Source organism: Poecilia latipinna, unplaced genomic scaffold (genome assembly GCF_001443285.1).
Source record: "Poecilia latipinna isolate Pla-1442-1.1 unplaced genomic scaffold, P_latipinna-1.0 Scaffold492, whole genome shotgun sequence".
Taxonomy (NCBI): Eukaryota; Metazoa; Chordata; class Actinopteri; order Cyprinodontiformes; family Poeciliidae; genus Poecilia; species Poecilia latipinna.
In genome coordinates, this window is record NW_015113108.1 from 318,157 (window position 1) to 328,727 (window position 10,571).

General features: G+C 40.3%; 1 long non-coding RNA gene across 1 annotated transcript in view; it reads left to right on the top strand.

Annotated features, from left to right (window-relative positions):
* LOC106952106 (uncharacterized) overlaps positions 1-8,011 on the top strand; it is a 29,745-nt gene extending 21,734 nt beyond the window's left edge. Inside the window, exon 2 of the long non-coding RNA XR_001425918.1 lies at positions 5,448-8,011. This is a non-coding gene — a long non-coding RNA (uncharacterized LOC106952106). The remainder of the gene's footprint in view (positions 1-5,447) is intronic.
* The last annotated feature ends 2,560 nt before the right edge of the window (positions 8,012-10,571 follow it).

A 10,571-nucleotide genomic window follows, 5' to 3' on the forward strand; every position in this document is an offset into this window, starting at 1 on the left:
AAAAAAATTTTTTTTTTTAAAATAAAAAATTTGGAAAAATTTTTTTTTTTAAAAAAGGAGTTTGTTTAAAAAAAAAAAAAAAAAAAAAAAAAAAACTCCTTTGTACATTCAGAGCTATTAAAGAAGTCGGACACTAAACCAGCAGAGACTGTTTGTTTGTCTGAAAACCGTCTTGCAACCTGGATGGATTCAGAAAAAAATAATGAGAAGTCTGCTAATGAGGCCAAAGGGTCACTAATGGTGAGTAAATTATTTGTGATGCAGCACTGCTGTATAATGAACACGTCTCTCTCGACACCTTCAGAAAGATTAATCTGGCTCGGATTTCACACTTGATAATTACTTACGCTGCAGCAAATGGAAATAGATATAAGTCTGCCTTTTTGAAGCAGATGCAGTGAATTAGTCACTCTGTGGGTGTGAGTAGAGTTTGAGGGACTTAATTAATGATTTAAATCATGCATTGGTTTCATGATAGAGGCAACATAGTTTGATACGTTCACATTACGAAGCAGTTCTATCAGCACCAAGACTAACTTGTACCTACTTTTTGTTTTGGGAAATGGAAAGAAATGAAGAAAAGTCTTACCAAATAATTTCATTCTACTTGTGCAAATATCTTATTACACTTTAAATAAGACAAAACTAAATTACAGGGATCTTTTAGCAAGATGTAGGAGCTTGTTTTTAGTAAATAATTCCTTAAAATTAGTGAAAAAGCTGTAGTTCCATTGGGAGACCGATTTACTTATAAGACAATTTCCCCATGTTATAAGTAAAATAATCTCCCAGTGGAACTAGTCCTTTTTAATCAATATCAAGGAATTATTTACTTGAAACAAGTAATTTAACCTGAGTAAATACAAAATACAATTTTTAAATAATCATTTTACTGAGGAAGAAAATCAAATCAACCTGGCCGTATTTGGAAAAAAAATAATTACCATCTAAGTCCAAAAGCTGCTATTAAGTTTTTATAACAGGCAATTAGTCTTTTATGTTGCTATGGAGAAATCACAGCCCACTCTTTTCTGCAGAACTGTTTTCACTGAAGAGTTAATGCACATTAACCTCTTTAAAAGGTCACGCCATTCCGTCTCTATTGGATTTCAGTCAATACTTTGTCTAGGCCACTCCAAATTTTTTAATTTTAAGATTTTTAGGCATTTAAAGGTGGAGTTTATGGTGTGATTTAGATTATTATTATGCTGTATAACCTGAGTCACAAACTCACGTCCAGACGCTCTCCTCCGGGATGTGATGCTGGAGCTCTTGGTTTCATCAGTGAACAGTTGCTGAAGCAGCAATGCAGTTTCAGATCAGCAGTACAGATGACTCATTAACACCGACCTTTACTTAGGGCAGCGAGGGCCTGCAGTGTTGCATCTGTTTGCTTGGGGTTCTTTGTGACCTCCTGGATGTCGATACCAAACCCAGAGAGGCTCACCACTTCACTCGTGTGACCGCACACTGCACCTCGTTTGGTGGTTTTAACCCCAGAGGAGGTGCGTGTCCGTGACAGAAGCGGTTTCCCGGTTGGCAGAGGAAGTGAACAAATAATCAAACCTTAGATTATTGCCATACCAAAGGATGTGTGAGTAATTAGGAGCAGAAACGCCGCGCTGTCAGTTGTTGACCTAATTAGCCGTGACGCGCCGAATGATGACAGCCCAACATCAATTCTGTCGATAATCATTCGACCTCATAGAGGTTCTTAAATAAGTGATTTGTAGCTAAAAATGCTGTGCTGTCACTTTTTGACGATACAGTGATATTTTATAACAAACTTGCCCACTCAGTGACAGCTGTAAGTGTGTAAAAAAACATTTTTTAATGATCTGTTCAATGACAGACGTTTCCCTCCACACCAATCGTCTCCCATCCACGTTCTCTACTGTCACAACCCGGTGAGCCTGTTGCACATCTCAGCTGTCACCATTTGCTTCTCTGTGTTGGTTTTTGACGTAAAAGTGTGTTAACAATGTAATGTGATGTGGAGTATTAATTCTACACAGCATCAGCAAACCAGATTTTTTAAATTTAGATTTTATAGTCCCCTATTTTAAAATTGTGGTTAATCGCAGGTACATTTTGACCTGTGAAAGGGCCAATTTGTTTTTTACCAACCGCTTGATGTTCTGAGAGAATTTAAAGGGGCAGTATTCTTTTTTTCTTTCTTTTGGCTTTATGTCATGTTATACTGTTATTCCCTCATGAGTGTTGCTTTGATTCTTTCATGCATATTTGAGAAATCCTTTAATCTCCCGCGGCAACCATTCAGCTGTGCAAAACGCTTGTTGGGACCTTCGAGGCGCAGCTCCTCCTCAGAGCTGCAGTTTCCAAGCTTCCCAGCTCCTGCATCACAGAGCAGCCCTCCCACACTCAGTTCCTTCAGACTAGCCAACAGCAGTTAGCAAACACCTGGTGGAACTGTGCTTCTGCTGAGCTTGTTAGGAGCTTCTTTTCAGAGCAGCACTGGTTAAAAACATTGTTAAAGGGTTAATAGAGGAGCCATGTTGTGATGACTCCCTGAGTTTCAGAAAGAGCAGGAGCTTCTTAAAGAGACAGAGGTCCAATTTCAAGGTGTTAAATTGCAATGTCAAATTTCTTCTAGGTCATATTTGACATTTGCAGCATTTTTATATCAACTGAAGGTAACATGGTTCCCTTCTGTTGTGTTATAAAATGTCACTATGTGGCTAGAAAATACAGAAATGTATTTTTAAAAATATCAAAATGGAAAAAGTGTGTTGGTGGGGAAATTCGTTTTTATTGTTTCCAACACCGAGTTTGTTCTTGGTTATCTTCTCTGTGTCAGAATCAAGACGTTCATCATCGAGCCGCCCTCGGGGCTGCTGCAGTTTTCTCCTCCATCCTCTGTGGCCCCTTCATCAAACACATTTTTACTCACTATCTTCCGGGTAAATGTAGCAGACAAAATCATCCATGTGTGCTTATTTCCAGTCCAGACACACACACACACACACACACACGCACACACACACACACACACACACACACACACACACACACACACTCTCTCTCTCAGGACAGATGTGCAGGCTTGAACGACACATTGTCTTTGAGCAGTTGCTAAAAAAAGCCCCTCTATCCCCCCTCTCCCAAAACCCTCTACCCGCTCAGAGGTTAGAGACAGAATTGCATAACGGCTGTGATGTCAGCGCTGCTCCTTGCGGCGTAACAAGTGACGTTGATGGCCATGAACACAGAGGGTGGGGGAAAAACAGAGGGAAAAGCTCAGAGTGGCAGAAACAGGGAGGAAGGAAGGAGAACATCTGATGTCACGCCGCAGCTTGCTGCTCGCCCTGAACATGTTAGGCGTTTGTTTGCAGGCTCGTCTTCCTCCCACATGAAATGATGACTCAGAATTAAGCAGCAAGCATTTTTCATGCAGCAGCGATCGGTTGGTGGAAACTTGCCCTTGAATGTTTTTCTGCTCCGTCTCTCGCTCCCGGTGGGTGTTGGAGATCGGTAGACGTTAGTAAGCACGCTGCATCCATATGGAACAACTGTCTGGATTCTTGTTTTTTGTTTTGTTTTGTTTTGGTTTTGTTTTACTCAACCAAATCCAAGTCTCGTGGAATCCCATTTCACACGTCGGGTTTGAATGTATCGTTGAGGCGTAGGGTTCATTTGAGTTATTTCATTGCGAAAGAAGACCGTCACACCACCGCTCAGGCCTGGATGAAGGCATTTCTTCCACTGGTTTGTGCTTTGCAAAAGTATTCACATTCTGAGAAAAGCAAGGATGTATGCAGGGATTTACACTGGGTCACTTTGCAGAAAGTCTGTTTATTTCTTCCTCTATGGTGCCACATTATTAAGGAAATAACTAAATTACCCAAATTCTTGAGATACCCTCTAGAAACACTTATTTTAACAGTTCAGACTTATCTGAATATGTATAAATATGCACAGTGGAACCTGTCTTAACACTATCGCAGAAGCCAATATCTACCATCTTCTTTACCTCTGCTCTTGGTATTTCAGCCAATAAACACCAAGGAAAGTGAATGGAGCTCCAGGATTGGCTGCTATGCTACAACCATGGAACCAATTAAACTGTAAGGTCTGCAATTCAAAAGAAAAAGAAATAAATGAAAAAGTGCAGAATCTGCATCGCTAGTAGCTTTCCTGACCATGGCGACTTGATGATGCCGATGTCAGCTTATGGTTGTGGTGCCTCGGCGGACGGCATCCTCCTCCGCTCGTCATTCTCAAATGGCTGCACAGCTCCTTTGCTCACTTCCTCGCCGACACGCCGCGGTTGTGGTTGTTCCTAAACATGACGCCTCCATCGCCCTGTCAGGAGGAAGAACTGGTTTGTGTCTGTGCACTTGTGCAAGTGAGCAATGACCAAAAGAAGAAACAAAGGGACGCCATGTTTACTCATGGAGCTGCACGTCATGTTTTGACTGTTCCATCTATAATAATTGCTGATTGTGATACAAAGCCCATGTTGTCAGCTAGAACCATGGATTGTGACTCATGATTTAAAAACGTATTCAAGCACTCACTTTCATAACCTAATTTTTTTTTTTTTTTTTTTTTTTGGTCACTCTTCATCAAGCAAATTTGTGGTGTAATTTGATGATTTTGTGATAATTTTCAATAAAATATCAAATGTTTGTGGTACTGATTTAGAAACATTTGCTATAATTTCACATATGTATGACAGTAAATGCAACGCTGTATTCCTCGCCGTATAGATCACGGACTATAATTTGACATCAATTAAGGTTAAGGCAGCTGTTTCGTACAAATAAGAAAGTTTTGTACGAAACATCGCATGTTTTTCATCGTTTTTGACCAAAAACATTTGCAATAATTAGCATTAGCGCAAGAAAAAAAAAGGGCTTTTGATTTTGAGTGAATTTCCACAAAAAATTGCAAGAAACCGGAGGCACTGACTGATGTAACCTGGTAGTAAGTTGATAAAAACTGTTTTGATAAAATAATATTTAAGCACACTATTATCTTGGCAGTTCTTGGCATCCCTCTGAAGTCTAGAGGGCCACATAAAAAATTAAGGCGGGCCTTGAGTTTGACACACGTGCTCTGAAGGCTTTCAAGTGAATTTTATGATAGGAACATCGGTGCCTTTCAGCCAAAAAAAGAAAAAAGAAAAGAGAATTAGCATTTTTATTTGGAGAAATGGCCGCCTAATTAGAGAACAAGATTGAAGAAATAATGAGAGAGCAGTGGATCGCAGCGGGGACGCCTGTATTGTCCCGAGCTGTGGAGAGTCCGGGTTAAGCTGACGAACAGGCAGGTGTTAAAAATAAAACTCTTTCCTCTTTCCTTGAATACAGGTGAAATTTAGACCGGACATTGGCAGTTGCTTATTTTGGCACTTCAACCTACATTGTGGCTGTTGGATTAAAAATCCGTGCGGTGCAATCAGAAACCTGTTTTATTTCTTCCAGTCGTCCAGACAGGAAGCCCAAGGTGCTGCTGACGGAGTCCAGGCGCTCGGCGTCCCGACAAATATTCCACCGCTCAAAGCGAGCAGAGAGAACACCGGCGCTGACGTGAGGCCGCTGATGTCACGCTCTCTGCGTGACGGCAACAGCAGCAATTGTTCCCCAGCTGTGAATGTAATCATGTCCCCAACACACACACACACACACACATGCACAATCTGATGTTTAGTTGAAGCCTGGAGATAATTCCAAATATAGCATGGGGGTGAGGGGGAGTTGAGTGAATCATCAGGAGCTGCTAAGTGTGTGTGTGTGTGTGTGTGTGTGTGTGTGTGTGTGTGTGTGTGTGTGTGTTTGCCTTTTGCTGAGCTTATATTCATCAGCTGTTCTCTTTGAAATACACACACAAACATTTTAGCAAATATCGGTTTCTGCATTTTTTTTTCCCTGTTACAGTTGCCTGTGAAACTATTCCTGCATTTTGAATGTTTTTTTATACATTAGGTGAACTAGGGTGAGAATTTATTGTATCGTTTATCATTTATTGTGAACATTTCTTGTCATGATAAGAATTTCGAGTTATCGCTGTCTTGATAAATTTCAATTCTAAACTAAACTAAACTAACATTGGAAATATTTGTAGTATTTTGTAAGCTGTTCCACAAAATAAATTAACAGCGTTAGCTTCTGGGCTAACACGGAAGTTAACAGCATTAGTTTCTGGGCTAACACAGAAGTTAACAGCATTAGCTTCTGGGCTAACACGGAAGTTAACAGCATTAGCTTCTGGGCTAACACGGAAGTTAACAGCATTAGCTTCTGGGCTAACATGGAAGTTAACAGCGTTAGCTTCTGGCCAGGTATCGCCTCTGGAAGCCCACAGACAAGATGCTCCAAAATATGTAAAGAAACTTGTAGAATATTTTTCTCACTTTCATTCTCTATTCAATACTTATTTCATTTATTTATCATACATGGTGCCCCATGCATGCCAATTTTAGTTAGCTATGCTATGCCAGCTTGAGATCAAAGCGTTGATAAATCTGACTTGCAGCCAGTCAGAAAGATGAGCATGGCAAATAGCATTTCTATAAAGTATTTTAACTTATGCTGTATGATAATGGTTGAGAAACAAATTAGATTTTATGATTTTTTTAAAAATGATTAAAAAAATATATTAGAATTAATTATTTTTGTTGCATTTTCTCCCCCTTATCTTCCCTCCCCTTTTCTTTTTTGCTTGATCTGCTCCTTTAAACTCTGAAGAAAGGCTCACAGTGTATGTCACATTGTGAAGGTTAAACCCGCTCCGGCCACAGACACGTCCAGCCTCATGAAAGAACATCATGTACTGAAGCCTGTACGCGTGAGCAGCCATTAGCGTCCACCGCTGTGGAGCAGCTGGAATAAATGCACAGGAGAATTGCATTCAGAGTCAGAGGACTTCAGAACAGCAGTTTAGCCTGAAGGTTATCTTAAGAGACTCTGGGGCGGAAAAAAGGAAAAAAGAAAGGAGATTCACATTGGCAGGCTCCCCGGAGACAGACCTTAAACCTTGAGAAAGCCTGACGAGCTACATGAAAAGGCAGTGACTCATCTAATCTTGTTTTATCGCCGTGCCAATCTGTATTCATGCAGACAACTCATCCCAGTAAGTCTGCATGTTCGCCCCCCTGCTCTGCTCACAGAGCTCACGTTGTTGCTGCTGCAGAGGCTTCCTCTCAGGTTCGGTAAATGTTCTGTTTTCCATTTTGCCGACAAGCTTATCGAGGATTCATCAGGTATAGCTCTGGAGGGTTCACGACCTCACATTGGGGAAGGTGGGGGGGAAGGATGAAGGGGTTGGGAGGAGGAGTGTTGTGGCATCAGCTCAGATGGTGTCTGACAGCCGACTTTACAGAACAAAGCCTTCCTTTATCTCCTGCCTTTTTACGCAAATATCTTCATCACATTACATCAAGAGTGGAATGTTCCAGTGCTGGGTTTCCTTTACCTCTGCAGAAAAGAAAAGATCTTAATTCCCTGCAGGCCTGGATCAACCTAAGGAGGGGATGAACCTAGTTTATTCTGTTTGGTAAAATAAACTACAATATTTACAGTATGAACTACAGATGTTTGTTTTAGAAGCAGTAGGACTTTCAGGTTATTAGGCAATAATCCGATTCCAACCTTGGCCGTGTAACAATGGCGTCTTTATTATTTTTTATTCTTTATATATTGCTTATATTCTGATTATTGTTGCCTTTGGACAACCTGGACAGTAAGTCAATAACAATATATAATGTGATAGGCACGTGATCAGTATCAATGAATAGCACGTCTAGAATGTTCTGTAATTTCACTGAACCACATTGCATTCTGGGAGATGTAGGCAGAAGAAACGCTCTGGCTGCTCAACCGCTCACGGCTAGCTAAGCAAGGTTGGTGGCATCAACTAACTCACTTACTCTTTGGTTACCTAGCAACTCGCTCTCTCTTTGGTTACCCAGCAACAACCCGTTGAGTAACCTGTGCAGCAGCAGTTTCAGGTTTTGCCGCATCCTGCCTCAGAAGTGCTTAAAAATTAAGAACAGTGGCGCGGTGTCACCGGGGAAAATGAGAACAACGACTTGAGAGGAAGCTGAGGATGAAACACAAATGGTCACATCAGCTGTTTGGCAGAATTTCAGATGTTTTACAATAAAACTATTCAGTAGTTATTGATATTGACTGATATAAAATCCTTATCGCAATGTGTTTTTCAGCCCTAGGTCAGACTAACTTATAACTTAGTTTTACATAACATGTTACGTAAAGTTATAAGTTAGTTTTACGTATGGTTTCACATACTTAAGTAGCATGTAGAAGCTTATTTTAAGTCAATAATTCTTTAATATTGTTGAAAAAGAAATAATTAAAAGTCAAATAATCTGCCAGTTGAACTAATTTTTTTCATTTTTATTAAGGAATTATTGACTTTAAACAAACTCCTATTTCTTGCTGAAAAGCTACTTATAAGTTAACTTATACTTATATTTCAAGTGCACCAAGATATTTTCACTGGAAACCAGACCAAAAACACTCCGTAAGATTCTGTGTCTCATGCAGTGTGTAGAATAAATAGTACAACCTGTTTAACAGTTTTGTTTTTGTTTTTTTGTTTTGTTTTTTTGCTGAAACTCTCAAAAACTGTGTAACAATTTCCTTTCACTTAAAGAACTATGCACTACTTTCTGTTGGTCTGTCATGTACAATTCCAACAAAATATGTCAAAGTTTGTGGTTACAACCTGACAAATTATGAAAAAGTCCAAGGGGTGTGAATCCTTTTTTTCCAACACTCTTCAAACATTTCTTAAAGGTGCAGATATTTTATGATTAGTTCTAGTAAGCTGCAAAACAAATCTCTCTGGAAAAACGATCCCTTTAAAGCTTTTCTTTTTATTTGTTTTCCCAACCTTCAGATAGTAAAAGAAAGGACAACACAGACAGGAATGAGAACGCCGAGGCTTCCAGCGCCTGCTTTGTGAGCTCCTGAATCGTGTATTGTTCCTTTAACAGGAATCATTTCCCACCACACTCAGATCTGCTGCAGTTCCTTCCCATCACATCTTGTGATGTAAATGAACACTGAGCAGATTATCTGTAGAAATAGAAATATTCTTTAGTTCCAGTTTACATGAAGCAAACACTCATTGCTTGTGTGTGTGTGTGTGTGTGTGTGTGTGTGTGTGTGTGTGTGTGTGTGTGTACTGGTGTCAGTGCAGGTTAGCAGATTGTTTTCTGTGTTTAGGCTGTTATGTGTGTCAATATGTCTCAGAAATTCAGAACAAATTTGAGCGTGGGAGTGTTGGCTCGCCGGCCCCCGTGTGCCGTTGCATGTATATGTGTGTGTGTGTGTGTGTGTGTGTGGTCGAGGGAGAAACGAGAGAGCGAACACGATGTACCCAGGCACAGTTTTCCTGGCCCGTGTCCAGCTGCAGGAGACCGCTTTGGGCTGTGTACTTTGGGGACACCTCCTGTCACGTCTCCCTCCCTCCCTCCCTCCACTCTAACCTGATCCGCCCATGTGACCTCACCTCTCCAGTCACCCCCACCCGTACCCCCCGTCCTCTCCCCTCCCCTCTCACATGTCCTGCCACCGATACCCGTTCACACTTCCTGCCCTGTCCCATTTCTTCCCTCTTGCCCACTTCCAGTCCACTCCTGGTTTCCAAGCAGCCCCTTAATCACCAGACCTCCCTCAGCTCCTGCTTGGGTTTCATCCCCGGCCGCCTTTCTCTTGTCCTCTGAGAGCGTGGAGGAGCTTCATCGTGTGTGTGCCAAGCCTGCAGGAAGACCAAACAGAGCACTCACACTCCTTGCCACCACACGCACCATGAATTTAAAGGCAACATCCTTGAAATCGTTTTAAGTTTTAAGTTCATCGACAACCTGTCTTATGAAGCATCTTTTCTTTTCCAAAAATGTACTTCATTTCAAATAAATAATTTTACATTGAAATATCTTCAACACAATAAGTACTATAAGATTACATTAAAGATTAAATAATAAGCAGCATGTTGACATATAAACATCGGCTCAGTTTCCTTACTTTTGGGAGATCGGTCAACGCTTCAGTGTGAAGCAGATCTGGTCCACCGATCTTATCGACAACTGCAATTTTAATGTATATCTCCTTGTTTGCTTAGTTTGGTTATTTTATTTTATTGCTGTTACTCATTCTATTATCTGGTCAATTATTTTGTAGATCAATAGCCCTTCTTGCTTTTTTTCAGTTTGTCATGTTTATTGTATACACACTAATTGGTGAATAATACATTGCTCAAAAAAATAAAGGGAACACTCAAATAACACATCCTAGATCTGAATGAATGAAATATTCTCATTGAATACTTTGTTCTGTACAAAGTTGAATGTGCTGACAACAAAATCACACAAAAATCATCAATGGAAATCAAATTTATTAACCACTGGAGGCCTGGCTTTGGAGCCACACACAAAATTAAAGTGAAATGTTCCCTTTATTTTTTTGAGCAGTATATATATATATATATATATATATATATATATATATATAGATCTTCAATTGAAAATCCACTTTAGAAAACTGTTTAAGTGTAGAAATGTAGTCTTTCATGTTGACGTC